The sequence below is a fragment of the Carcharodon carcharias genome, chromosome 5, assembly GCF_017639515.1.
Source record: "Carcharodon carcharias isolate sCarCar2 chromosome 5, sCarCar2.pri, whole genome shotgun sequence".
Taxonomy (NCBI): domain Eukaryota; kingdom Metazoa; phylum Chordata; class Chondrichthyes; order Lamniformes; family Lamnidae; genus Carcharodon; species Carcharodon carcharias.
The window spans coordinates 46,076,593-46,089,081 of NC_054471.1; positions in this window are offsets into that span (position 1 = coordinate 46,076,593).

Sequence of the window (12,489 nt, forward strand, 5' to 3'; positions counted from 1 at the left end):
GATGTGTGAAAAAGTATATTCTCATATCACTTTTACTTCTTTTGCCAATTACTTTAGATCTGAGCCCTTTTGTTCTCAATCCTTTCACAAGTGGGAACAGTTTCTCCCTATCTACTCTGTACAGAATCCTCATGATTTTGAATACTGATATAAAATCTCTTCTCAGCATTCTTTTCTCCAGCTTCACCAATCTATCTTCATAACTGAAATTCCTCATCCCTGTAGCCATTCTCATGAATCTCCTCTGCATCTCCCTAATGCCTTTACATCATTACTAAAGTGTGGCACCCAGAACTAGTCACAATACTCCAGCTGAGGCTGAACCATATCATCTGCTGACTTTGATATTGTACCCTGTACACTTAGGTCTAGGTCATTAATATATCTGGAAAAGCAAGGGTCCCAATACTGACCCCTGGGGAACTCCGCTACAAACATTTCTCCAACCTGAAAAACATACATTAATCACTACTCTCTGTTTCCTGTCTCTAAGCCATTTTGTATCCATGTTGCTCCTGTCCCTTTTATTCCATGAGCAATAACTTTGCTCACAAGTCTGTTGTGCGGCACTATATCAAATGCCTTTTGGAAGTCCATGTACATCACATCAACAGCATCGTCCTCATCAACTCTCTGTTACCTCTTCAAAAAATTCCAGCAATTAGTTAAACACGATTTTCCCTTAAGAAATCTATGCTGGCTTTCCTTAATTAACCCGCATTTGTCCATGTGACTATTAAATTAGTCCCGAATTATTGTTTCTACTAGTTTCCCCACCACCAAACTGACTGGCCTTATTGTTACACACTTTTTTGAACAAGGGTGTAACGATTGCAATTCTCCTGTTGTCTGGCACCACCCGAGTCTAAAGAAGACAAAAGAATTATGGCTGTACCTCCACAATTTCCACTCTCATTTCCCTCAGTAAACTTGGATGCATGTCATCCGGTCCCTTATCAACTTTAAATACAGACAGCCTATGCAGTACCACCTCCTTATCAATTTTAAATCCTTCTAGGGTCTGAATTACCTCCTATTTCACCATGGCCTGGATAGCATCATCTTCCTTGGTAAAGACATGCAAAGTATTCATTTAATATCTTAGCCATACCCCTGCCTCCATGCACAAATGCCCTTTTTGGTCCCTACTCAGCCTCACTCCTTTTCCCACCTTTCTGCTTTTTATATTCCTATAGAAAACAGGATTCCCTTTTAAGTTGGCTGCCAATCCATTTTCATACTCCCTCCATTTCCCTTTTGAGGGAATATACTGTGAGCTGGCCTAGATTTTAGATTTTGTTTTAGTAGAATTTATTTTTCCTGCTTAACTTGACCATTTTTAGAAGCTGTATTCTGCAACAGGCTAACAAGGTCAAGCCACCATTTTGTATTAAAGAAGCCATTTTGTGACTTGAACACCAATTGCCAACCCATGCAACATTTTCAAACCCTAATCATTAGTATTGTGAAGTAGCAACTGACCAGCAACAAATTAGAATAAGTACCTTAATTACTCTGAAATCGAAAGATAAGCAATTAATCAGGCAGTTAATAAGGGTCAGATTCTATTTACAAAAACAGAAAATGCTGGAAAAACTCAGGTCTAGCATCTGTGGAGAGAGAAGTAGAGTTAACGTTTCAAATCTATTTGACCTTTCTTCAGAGTTTTGTTTCAGATTTCTAGCATCTGCAGTATTTTGCTTTTATCAGATTCTATTTATTTCTGTTTTTGTACTAATATTCCTGTCTATATTTTAAACATGCTGTGAGAGTGCCTGGAGGAAGCATCTGCATTATTCCAGCAAGGTCCCTATTGGAACACACTGTCCTTAACTAGCCTGGGCCTAATGAATGAGGAGTCTGTCCAGTATTGTGAAAAGGAACACATAATGAACTACTCTATTGTCTTCATGTTTAAGGCAACGTGCACAGATGGATAGATCCAATTAAATTAACCCTTACAACATTATTGACCAATTGGCTGTTAATAACAACTTTGGATTAAGGTGGGGTGATGGGTCAAAATCCTGGAATTCCCTCCCTAACAACACTGTGGATGTGCATACACCACATTGACTGCAGCAGTTCAAGAAAGTGGCTCACCACCACCTTCTCAAGAGCAATTAGGGATGGGCAATAAAAATGCTGGCCTAGCCAGCAACTCCCACATCCTGTGAAAGAATTTTTTAAATCCCAGAATTAGGTATAAAATATGATTCCGGGAACCACCTTGTTTGATAACACCAAATAAAGGCACCATGTATTGTGTGTTCCCTGAGGAGAGGTAGAATTCCTGTTGGCGTGAGAACAAGTAGTGTAGCACTGGGCCCAGGGATAGGGACAGAATTCCTGTTGATGTGGACCCTGGCTAGTGCAGTTTCCTTCCAAAACGGGGAGAATTCGTATTGGCGAGAAGGGTAGAGGTTGTTTTCCACTTCTCTGGACTGACCATCAATTTGCATAGAAAATAGGAGCAGGAGTAGGTCATTCGGCCCTTCGAGCATGCTCTGCCCATTCAATATGATCATGGCTGATCGTCTCGCTCAACACCATACTCCCGCTCTCTCCCCATACTCCTTGACACCTTTAGAGTCCAGAAATCTACTTCTTTCTTAAATGTACTCAGTTACTTGACCTCCACAGGTTCACCACCCTCTGAGTGAAGCAATTTCTCTTCATCTCAGTTCTAAATGGCCTACCCCTTATCCTGAGACTGTGACCCCTTGTTCTAGATCCCCAGCCAGAGGAAACGTCATCCTTGCATTCAGTCTGTCCATTCCTGTCAGAACTTGATACGTTATAGTGAGATCCCCTCTCGTACTTCTAAACTCCAGTGAAGACAGGCCTAGTCAGCAAATCTCTCCTCATATGACAATCCTGCCATCAGGAATTAGTCTGGTGATCCTTCACTGCATTCTCTCTATGGCAAGTGATAGCGTAATGGTATTGTTGCTGGACTAGTAATCCAGAGCCCAGGGTAATGCTCTGGGAACCTGGGTTCAAATCCCACGGCTGCAGATGGTGAAATTTGAATTCAATAAAAAATCTGGAATTAAAATTACAACCATGAAACAGGTTGTTAAAAATCCTAAAAAAAAAAACTAATGCCCTTTAGGGAAGGAAATCTGTCATCCTTACCAGGTCTGGCCTATATGTGACTCCAGACCCACAGCAATGTGGTTGACTCAGTTGTATCAAAATGTTACAAAGACTCAAAAAAGGAATGAAACTGGACGGACCACCTGGCATATTCAGCCCTGTCGACCCTGCAAAGTCCTCCTTACTAACAATTCTCCCGTCAAAATTGGGAGAGCTGTCTCACAGACTAGTCAAGCAACAACCTGACATAGTCATCCTCATGGAATCATATCTTACAGGTAATGTCCCAGACACCACCATCACCATCCTGGTGTTGTCCTATCCTGTCCTACCGGCAGGAGCTGGGAGGGAGATGCCCTGGGAGTTCTCTATGTTGACTCATCAGATCAAATATGAGCAAGGATGGACAAACATGGGCAAGGAAATCCCCCTCAGCTGATGAATCAGTGCTCCTCCATGTTGACCACCACTTGGAGGAAGCACTGCACAAAGGCACAGAATGTCTCTGGGTGGGGAACTTCAATGTCCACCAAGATTGGCTCAGTAGCACCACCACTGACCAAGCTGGTGAGTCCTAAAGGACATAGCTACTAGACTGGGTCTGCTGCAGGTGGTGAGGGAACCAACAAGAGGAAAAAACATGCTTGACCTCATCCTCACCAACAGTGTTGCAGATGTTTCTGTCCATGACAGTATCGGTAAGAGTGACCACAGCACAGTTGTTGTGGAGACAAAGTCCCGCCTTCACATTGAGGATACCCTCCATCGTGTTGTGTGGCTCTGCCACTCTGCTAAATGGGATAGATTTCGAACAGATGTAGCAACTCAAGATTGGGCATCCATGAGGCACTGTGGGCTATCAGCAGCACCAGAATTATACTCAAACACAATCTGTAACCTTGTGGCCTGGCATATCCCCCACTCTACCATTACCATAAAGCCAGGGGATCAACCCTGATTCAATGAAGAGTGCAGGAGGTCATGCCAGAAGCAGCACCAGGCATATCTAAAAATGTGGTGTCAACCTGCTGAAGCTATAACACAGGACTACTTACGTGCCAAACAGCATAAGCAGCAAGAGATAGAAGGAGCTAAGCGATCCTATAACCAATAAATCAGATCTAAGCTCTGCAGTCCTGTCACATTCAGTCGTGAATGGTTGTGGACAATTAAACAACTCACTGGAGGAGGAGGCTGCACAAATATCCCCATCCTCAATGATGGGGGAGACCAGAACATCAGTGCAACAGATAAGGCTGAAGCATTTGCTACAATCTTCAGCCAGGAGTGCCAAGCAGATGATCCATCTCAACCTCCTCCTGGTGTCCCCAGCATCACAGATGCCAGTTTTCAGTCAATTCGATTCACTCCACATGATATCAAAAAATGGCTGAAGGCACTGGATAGTGCAAAGGCTATGGGCCCTGATAATATTCCAGCAATAGTATTGAAGACTTGTGCTCCAGAACTTGCTGCGCTCCTTGCCAAGCTTTTCCGGTATAATAACAACACTGGCATCTACTCAGCTATGGGGAAAATTGTCCAGTTATGTCCTGTACACAAAAAGCAGGACAAATCCAACATAGCCAATTACCGCCCCATCAGTCTACTCTCAATCATCAGTAAAGTAATGGAAGGGGTCATCAAAAGTGCTATCAAGCAGCACTTGCTTAGCAATAGCCTGCTCACTGACGCTCAGTTTAGGTTCTGCCAGGGCCACTCAGCTCCTGACCTCATTTCAGCCTTGGTTCAAATTTGGGCAAAAGTGCTGAACTCCCGAGGTGAGAGTGATTGTCTTTGACATCAAGGCAGCATTTGACCTAGTGTGGCATCAAGGAGCCCCAGCAAAACTGGGGTCAATGGGAATCAGGGGGAAAACTCTCTGCTGGTTGGAGTCATACCTAGCACAAAGGAAGATGGTTGTGGTTGTTGGAGGTCAGGCATCCCAGTTCCAGGGCATCACTGCAGGAGTTCCTCAGGGTAGTGTCCTCAGCCCAACCATTTTCAGCTGATTCATCAATGACTTTCCTTCCATCATAAGGTCAGAAGTGGGGATGTTTGCTGACGATTGCACAATGTCTGGCACCATTCGCAACTCCTCAGATACTGAAGCAGTCCATGTCCAAAAGCTGCAAGACCTGGATAATATCCAGGCTTGGGCTGACAAGTGGCAGATACAAGTGCCAGGCAATAACCATCTGCAACAAGAGGGAATTTAACCGTCGCTACTTGATGTGACCATCACTGAATCCCCCACTATCAACATCCTGGAGGTTACCATTGACCAGATACCAAACTGGACTAGCCACATAAAAACTGTGGCTATAAGAGCAGGTCAGAGGCTAGGAATCCTGCAGAGAGTAACTCACCTCCTGACTCCCCAAGACCTGTTCACCATCTACAAGGCACAAGTCAGGACTGTGATGGAATACTCCACACTTCCTGGATGAGTGCAGCTCCCACAACACTCGAGAAGTTTGACACCATCCAGGACAAAGCAGCCCACTTGATTGACACCACATCCACAAACATTCACTCCCTCCACCACTGACGCGGAGTAGCAGCAATGTGTACCATCTACAAGATGCACTGCAGGGATTCACCAAGGCTCCTTAGCACCATCCAAACACACTACCATTTGGAAGGACAAGGGCAGCAGATAGATGGGAAAACCACCTCCTGGAAATTCTCCTCCAAGTTGCTCATCATCCTGACTTGGAAATATATCGCTGTTCCTTCACTGTCACTGGGTCAAAATCCTGGAACTCCCTCCCTAACAGCACTGTGGGTGTACCTACATCACATGGAATGCAGCGGTTCAAGAAGGCAGCTGAAGGGCCCAGCGAAGCTCACTTCCGTGAATGAATATTAAAAAAATACAGGCCTAGTCAGCCCAATCTCTCCTCAGACGACGATCCTGCCATCCCAGGAATCAGTCTGGTGAACCTTCGCTGCACTCACTCAACCAAAACTGCACACAATACTCCAGGTGTGGTCTCACCAAGGCCCTGTACAGTTGTAGTAATACATCCTTGCCCCTGCAACGAAGGCCAACGTACTATTCACCTTCTTAACTGTTTGCTGCACCAGAATGCTTGCTTTCAGTGATTGGTGTACAAGGACACCCAGGTCCCTTTGTACATCAACGTTTCCCAATCTATCATCATTTAAATAATATCCTGCCATTCTGTTTTTCCTACTGAAGTGGACAACTTCACACTTATTCACATTATACTGCATCTGTCATGTATTTGCCCAATCACTCAACCTGTCTAAATCGCCTTGAAGCCTCTTAACACCCTCCTCAGCATTCACATTCCCACCAAGCTTCATGTCATAAGCAAACTTGAAAATATTACATTTGGTTCCCTCAGCCAAATCATTGATATATGGTGTGAATGGCTGGAGCCCAAGCACTGATCCCTGCAGTAACCCACTGGTCACCACCTGCCACTCTGTAAAAGACCCGTTTATTCCTACTCTCTGTATCCTGTATGCTAGCCAATTCTCAATCCATGCCAATATATTACCCCCAATCCTATGTGCTTTAATTTTATACATTCACCTCTTATGAGTGACTTTAACAAAATCCAAATACACCACATCCACTGGTTCTCCCTTTTCTATTCTGCTACTTACGTCCTCAAAAAAACTCATTCCTGGCTCAATTTAAATGCAACCTTTTCAGACTGTACAGGTCCCATTTCCCCCAGAGCCAGTCCCAATGTCCCAGGAATCAAAAGCCTTCCCTCATGTACCATTTTTGCAGCCACACATTCATCTGCTTCATCCTATTTCTATACTCACTTGTGCATGGTACTCGGAGTAATCTAGAGATTGTTACTTTAGAGCTCCTAATTACTAATTTCAGACCTAGCACCCTAAATTCTGACAGCAGGATCACATCGCTCTTTCTGCCTATGTCGTTCTTACCACAGTAGACCCACAACTGCTGGTTGTTCACCTTTCCCCCCTTAGAGTACTCTGCAGCCGTTCAGTGACATCCTTGATCCTGGCACCAGGGAGGCAACACATCATTCTTGATTCATGTCTGCAGTCGCAGAAAAACTTACCAGTTCCCCTAACCATCAAATCATCTACCACAATTGCTCTTCCTGTCATCATTATGCCTCTCACTACAGCTGAGCCACCTGGGGTGCCATGGACTTTGCTCTGGCTGCACTCTTCAGATCAATCATCAGTTTCATCAGTATTCAGACCTGGATACTGGTTGCAGAGTTGGATGTACTCAGAGGACTCCTGCACTGCCTGTCTGTTCCTTTATGACTGTCACTCATTTTTTCTCTCCCACAAAGCTCTCAACCTCACATGTGCCTCAGTGACATCAGCTGCTTTCTAAAACCCAGAATTTAAGCTGCTGAAACTGATGAAATTTCATGCACAAATGGTTATCCAGGACATGGGAAGCATCCTGGAGTTCCCACATAGCACAAGATGTACACTCTGGAGCTGGAAGCAGCACTGCCTTTTCTCTATTTATTAGTTAATGTTGCTACTGCTAATAAACCTTACCAATACTAATAAACCTTACTGCTAATAATAAACCTTACTAATACTGATAAATCCTACCAACACATATCATACCTTACTAGTAGCAATAAAACTTAACTAAGAAAATCAAGCTGTCTGAAGACGGGCATCTATGATGGTGGGAACATGAGGTGGAGGTCGGGATGGATTAGCCACTTGGCACTTCTGGCTGAAGATGGTTGCAAATACTTCAGCTTTTTCACAGATCTGGACTCTACCATCATTGAGAATGTTAATTGTCTAACTGTCCATTCATGATTGGATGTAACAGAACTGTAGAGCTTGATCTGATCTGTTGGTTGTGGGATCAGTTGGCTTTATCTATACCATGCTATTTTCTCCTTAGCATATATGTAGTCCTGTGTTGTAGCTTCACCAGATTGGCATCTCATATTTAGGTAAGCCTAATGCTGCTCTTGGCATACTATCCTACATTCATTGAGTCAGGGTTGGTCCTCTGGCTTTATGGTAATGGTAGAATGAGGAATATGCCAGGCCATGAAGTTACAGATTGTGGTTGAATACAATCCTGCTGCTTCTGATGGCCCACAGTGCCTCATGGATGCCAAATTTGAGCAGCTATGCACAATAAAAATTATTAGCACCCTGACTCCCTTCACGCAGTGATAGCACCCCTGCCTTTGAGTCCAAGTTATGGGTTCAAGCCCCACCCTAATATTTGAGTGTACAATCTATCTGCCATCAGAAGTGCCATGTTTTGAATGCTTAACCTGCCTGACATATTATGGTAAGTGAACACATAGGATCTTTTAAAAAAATGCATGGTTTGTAATGATTAGTAAATAGATGGCAGTGAGTTTCAAACTAATTCAACATCCAGGCCATCCTGCTGTTCACAAACGACCTTGAGGTTTGTTCTTGCTTTATGTATTGCTCGGCTGCCATCTGTCATCTGATATTATAATTAAAAATTAATAAACTACAAGAGATCTATTTTATGATCTGCTGAAAATGTTGAGACAGTAATGTTGTAGTGACTGACAGAATGTAGAAAGGGAACTACTTCAATGGAAAATATTCCCTTGAATAAGCAATTAAAGCAAACTTTAGAAGACTTTCCTACAAGGACAAACTGAATTGAGTTCCTAATGAAATAGAGGGCAACTTGAGGCCAGCCACTTCAAAGAGTCTGATTGGAAAAGACCTATTCAGGTGACAGCAGGGCCACCTTCTGCTTGCTTTCATGATGATGAATGGAAATCCGCATTGTGGTCCTGGATGTTGACCTTGGCACTCTTAACATAAGCAAACAGCTTACACTGTGGGAGCTGAACCTCTCCCTAAAACAATGAACATTTCAATGAGAGTGGAAAGTTAATTTTGGCATCAAGCTTCAGGAATGTGGCCAATCTTCAGTCAATAAATTAACAGCCAATCTAAGATTTAATAATAGACATCAGAAGGGTGTAATTGGCTGGTAGGTATAGTGTGGCAGTTCTTAAACATACCATTTTCTCCTATGAAACCAGGAAATGTCACCTTTTTAATAGGAAAATGGACAATTGGCTAAGAATACAAAGCAAAGTATTTACTAACACTAATGTTCCATCTACTGGGGACAATTATCCCTCTTCAGAATGATTACTTATGAAATGTTTGCATCTTTTCTGAAAAGCAGCAACATCAACAGAAAAGGAACTACAATACTTGATAAATAGTATATAACAAAAACAAAGCTAATATTTGTGCACTGCCATATAATGACATCCTTGGATAGGGGACAGTGCTAAATTATCAAAATATATTATCAACTCCATTCAACATCTTGACCTCAAATATATCCAAAGTGCAAGGGACAACGAAGTGAAGCAGAGGTTGCAGCATTGTATTAACCAGGATGGAACATTGAGACACTAAGGGCAGAAGGACATTATAACAGAAAAAGTTGGGGTGAGAACAATGACTAAAACTTCCATGCAATTAGAGTATTTAATGTATGAGAAAGGTCTCAATGAGTGTCATAGAAATGTAGTCTGACAAGAGTCAAAAAGGCTCAGAAGGGTGACTTAAAAACTTTATCAAAAAGACAGGTTTTAAGGATGCTCTTAAAGGAAGCGAGGGAGCTGGAAACAGAGTGGTATAGCAAGGAATTACAAATTGTAGATCTAGACATGAAGGCAGCTAATTATATAGTAAAGGAAGTGGAATATGCAAGAGGCCAGAGTTGGAGGAATACAGAGTTCCGAGGGCTGTCGGTCTGGAGAGGATTACAGGAAATGAAGTGAAACAATTAAGAGATTTAAACACGATACAAATTTTAAACCTCGGGCATTGGGGTTAAGAGTCTGTTAAACTACAGAAGTGATGGGTGGGCAGTACTTGGTGTGGGACATGATACTGACAGCAGAAATAAAAACATGAAGTGCTGGAAATACTCAGCAGGTCTGGCAGAGAGAAACAGAGAGAATGTTCTGAAGAGTTATATCGACTTGAAATGTTAACTGTTTCTGCCTCCACTAGCGCTGCTGAATCTGTGGAGAATTTCCAGCACTTCCTGTTTTTATTTCAGATCTCTCGCATCCGCTTTTATTTTGCTGACAGCAGAGTTTTGGTAATGCTGAAGTTTACAGAGAATGGAAAACTGGTCAGGAAAGCATCATAGCAGTCAAATCAGCAGGTGTCAAAGGCATTAATAAGATTTTCCACAGCAGATGGGCTGGGATTGGGATGGAGATGAACTGACAAAATTGAAACTAAACTGGAGGTGGTCAGATTAATTAGCTTCCCATCTAATTTGGCTACTCTTTTCTGGAACTGTTACAATTAGTTCCTCCCTAATCATCTCACTTTATCTTGATATCTTGCTATGTTTTTAATGTTTCTGTTCCAGTGATGCTCCTTTGTGCTGGAACTCAATTATTTCCTGCTTTGCTCCAAACACCACTCCCCACCCCATCCCCACTATTGTTCCCACTCCTGAACTTCTGCTTCGGACTGTTCCACCTTTGCTGTGCTGTCCTCCACTGTTTTGTTTGTGTTACTCAGGCTTGTCCTTTTTGTTGTTGACATCTGCTCCTTGGTCAGCAACATCCTTTGAAATTATGAGCAAGAACTCTATTAATGCTTCAATGTTCATTCTCCCCTAATTTGTGTAAGTTGTCAAAACTCGGGGCAGCTTTCCATTGATCTCAGTGGTCAGAAGTTAAAAAGTGGGTTAATTGTGAGATCAACTGTATGGCTTCTAAGATCTTTAATTAATCATGTCATATGAACATTACATTACATTCTGCTATCAATAATTTTGGCATATTATAAGATAGCATAGCAATTGCTTCATCCAGCAGTATTGTAGGAGAAAAGCAGTTCTTAAAAATAAAAACACTTTTTGACTAGCCAGTGTTTAGCACTGTACGTTTTCACATCCTTGTATTCTGTTGCCTTGTACTTAATGTTGTTTTTAAAGACTCTGCCAGAGTTGCAAAAACATTTGGTGTCATTGGCTGAGCTATCCAATATTTTGATGGGTGGAAAATGATACTGGGCCAAGCCTCTGATTCAAGGTGTATTTGCTCTGACATCACAAATGATTAATTGTGAATGTTTTGTGGTGGTGACATGATAAATTTGTATTGCATCCTCCCTAGCACATGAGGTCTCCTCTCTGAAATGTTAGCTATTCAATCGTCCTTTTATAAACTTCATTCAAAGTTCTACATTGATTTTTGACCACCTTCCAGAAGGCTGCATACTTGTTCATAGACCCAGCATGGACCCACTCTTTTACATAGAGGTGGTGGGGCTCCTCAAAGACTCAAGATTTCATGCAGTGGTATTAAGCACAAAGGTGATTTAAGAGAGTTTTATTGATTTTTGTCTTTTTTTGCTGGTTTATTTGATGTGAATTGAGCTGCAGTTCAACTACTTCGTTACAAGAACTACTTAGTTGGGCTAGTAAGGTGGGTGGTAGGGGGAGGAAATATAAATTAAAATAGAGGTGCAGTTTGTATACCTATGGTTAGAATCTATTTGGCCTCTTATTGATTGCCCAATACTAGTGACAATCCCATTGGGAGGACATTAGTGACTTGAAGGAGTGTAGCATAGGGCAGCTAATATGTTGCCAGGTCTCAAGAACTTAAGCCATGAGGAAAAATTAGCGGACTTTCAAAACAATCTCATGAAATGTTCAAAATGATGAAGGGAATTGATGAAGTCGCCCCACATAAATTGTTCAGATTGATAAATAGTTCAAAAACTAGGGGAGACAATTTAAAAACGAGGAACCTGGAGTTATAATCATTTCATGCAATAATAATAGACATATTAACTAAAATTACCTGAGGTCATTAAACACAAAATCGGGTTCAGCTAGATGCATTTCCAGAGAAAGAAGAACCAATGGAAATAAATATTATTATAATCATCCAATAAGAGTTAACCTGTTTGACCTATCCACCCCTTATTGAGTGACCTCAATCTTACCATATCCTCTTATCTCTTTTGTCACTGTAAATGTATCCAGTTGAACTCTTTTTGTTTCTATAACCTTCCATGACAACTTTCTGTTCTTAAAGTGTCATATGGAGCTTACAAGGAAGAAGCACATTCAAGGAGTTAATATTGAAATAATAAACTGTGAAGGGCTTGTTTTCTTCATCTGTGTTTTAGATTAGAATTATTTTATATGTTCAATGTAACTAGATAGGAACCAGTTCTTATTTTCCTCCCTTGGTCGAAGGTACTAAGGCTAAATTGTAGTGCCCCTACCACCATTCCAACAGATAACTCCATATCAATCAGCTTTTGAACCTGGAAGGTTTTTTTTTGCATAATTTGGCTGTTAGACACAATCTGAGTCATTTAAGGGCTAAGTGCAGA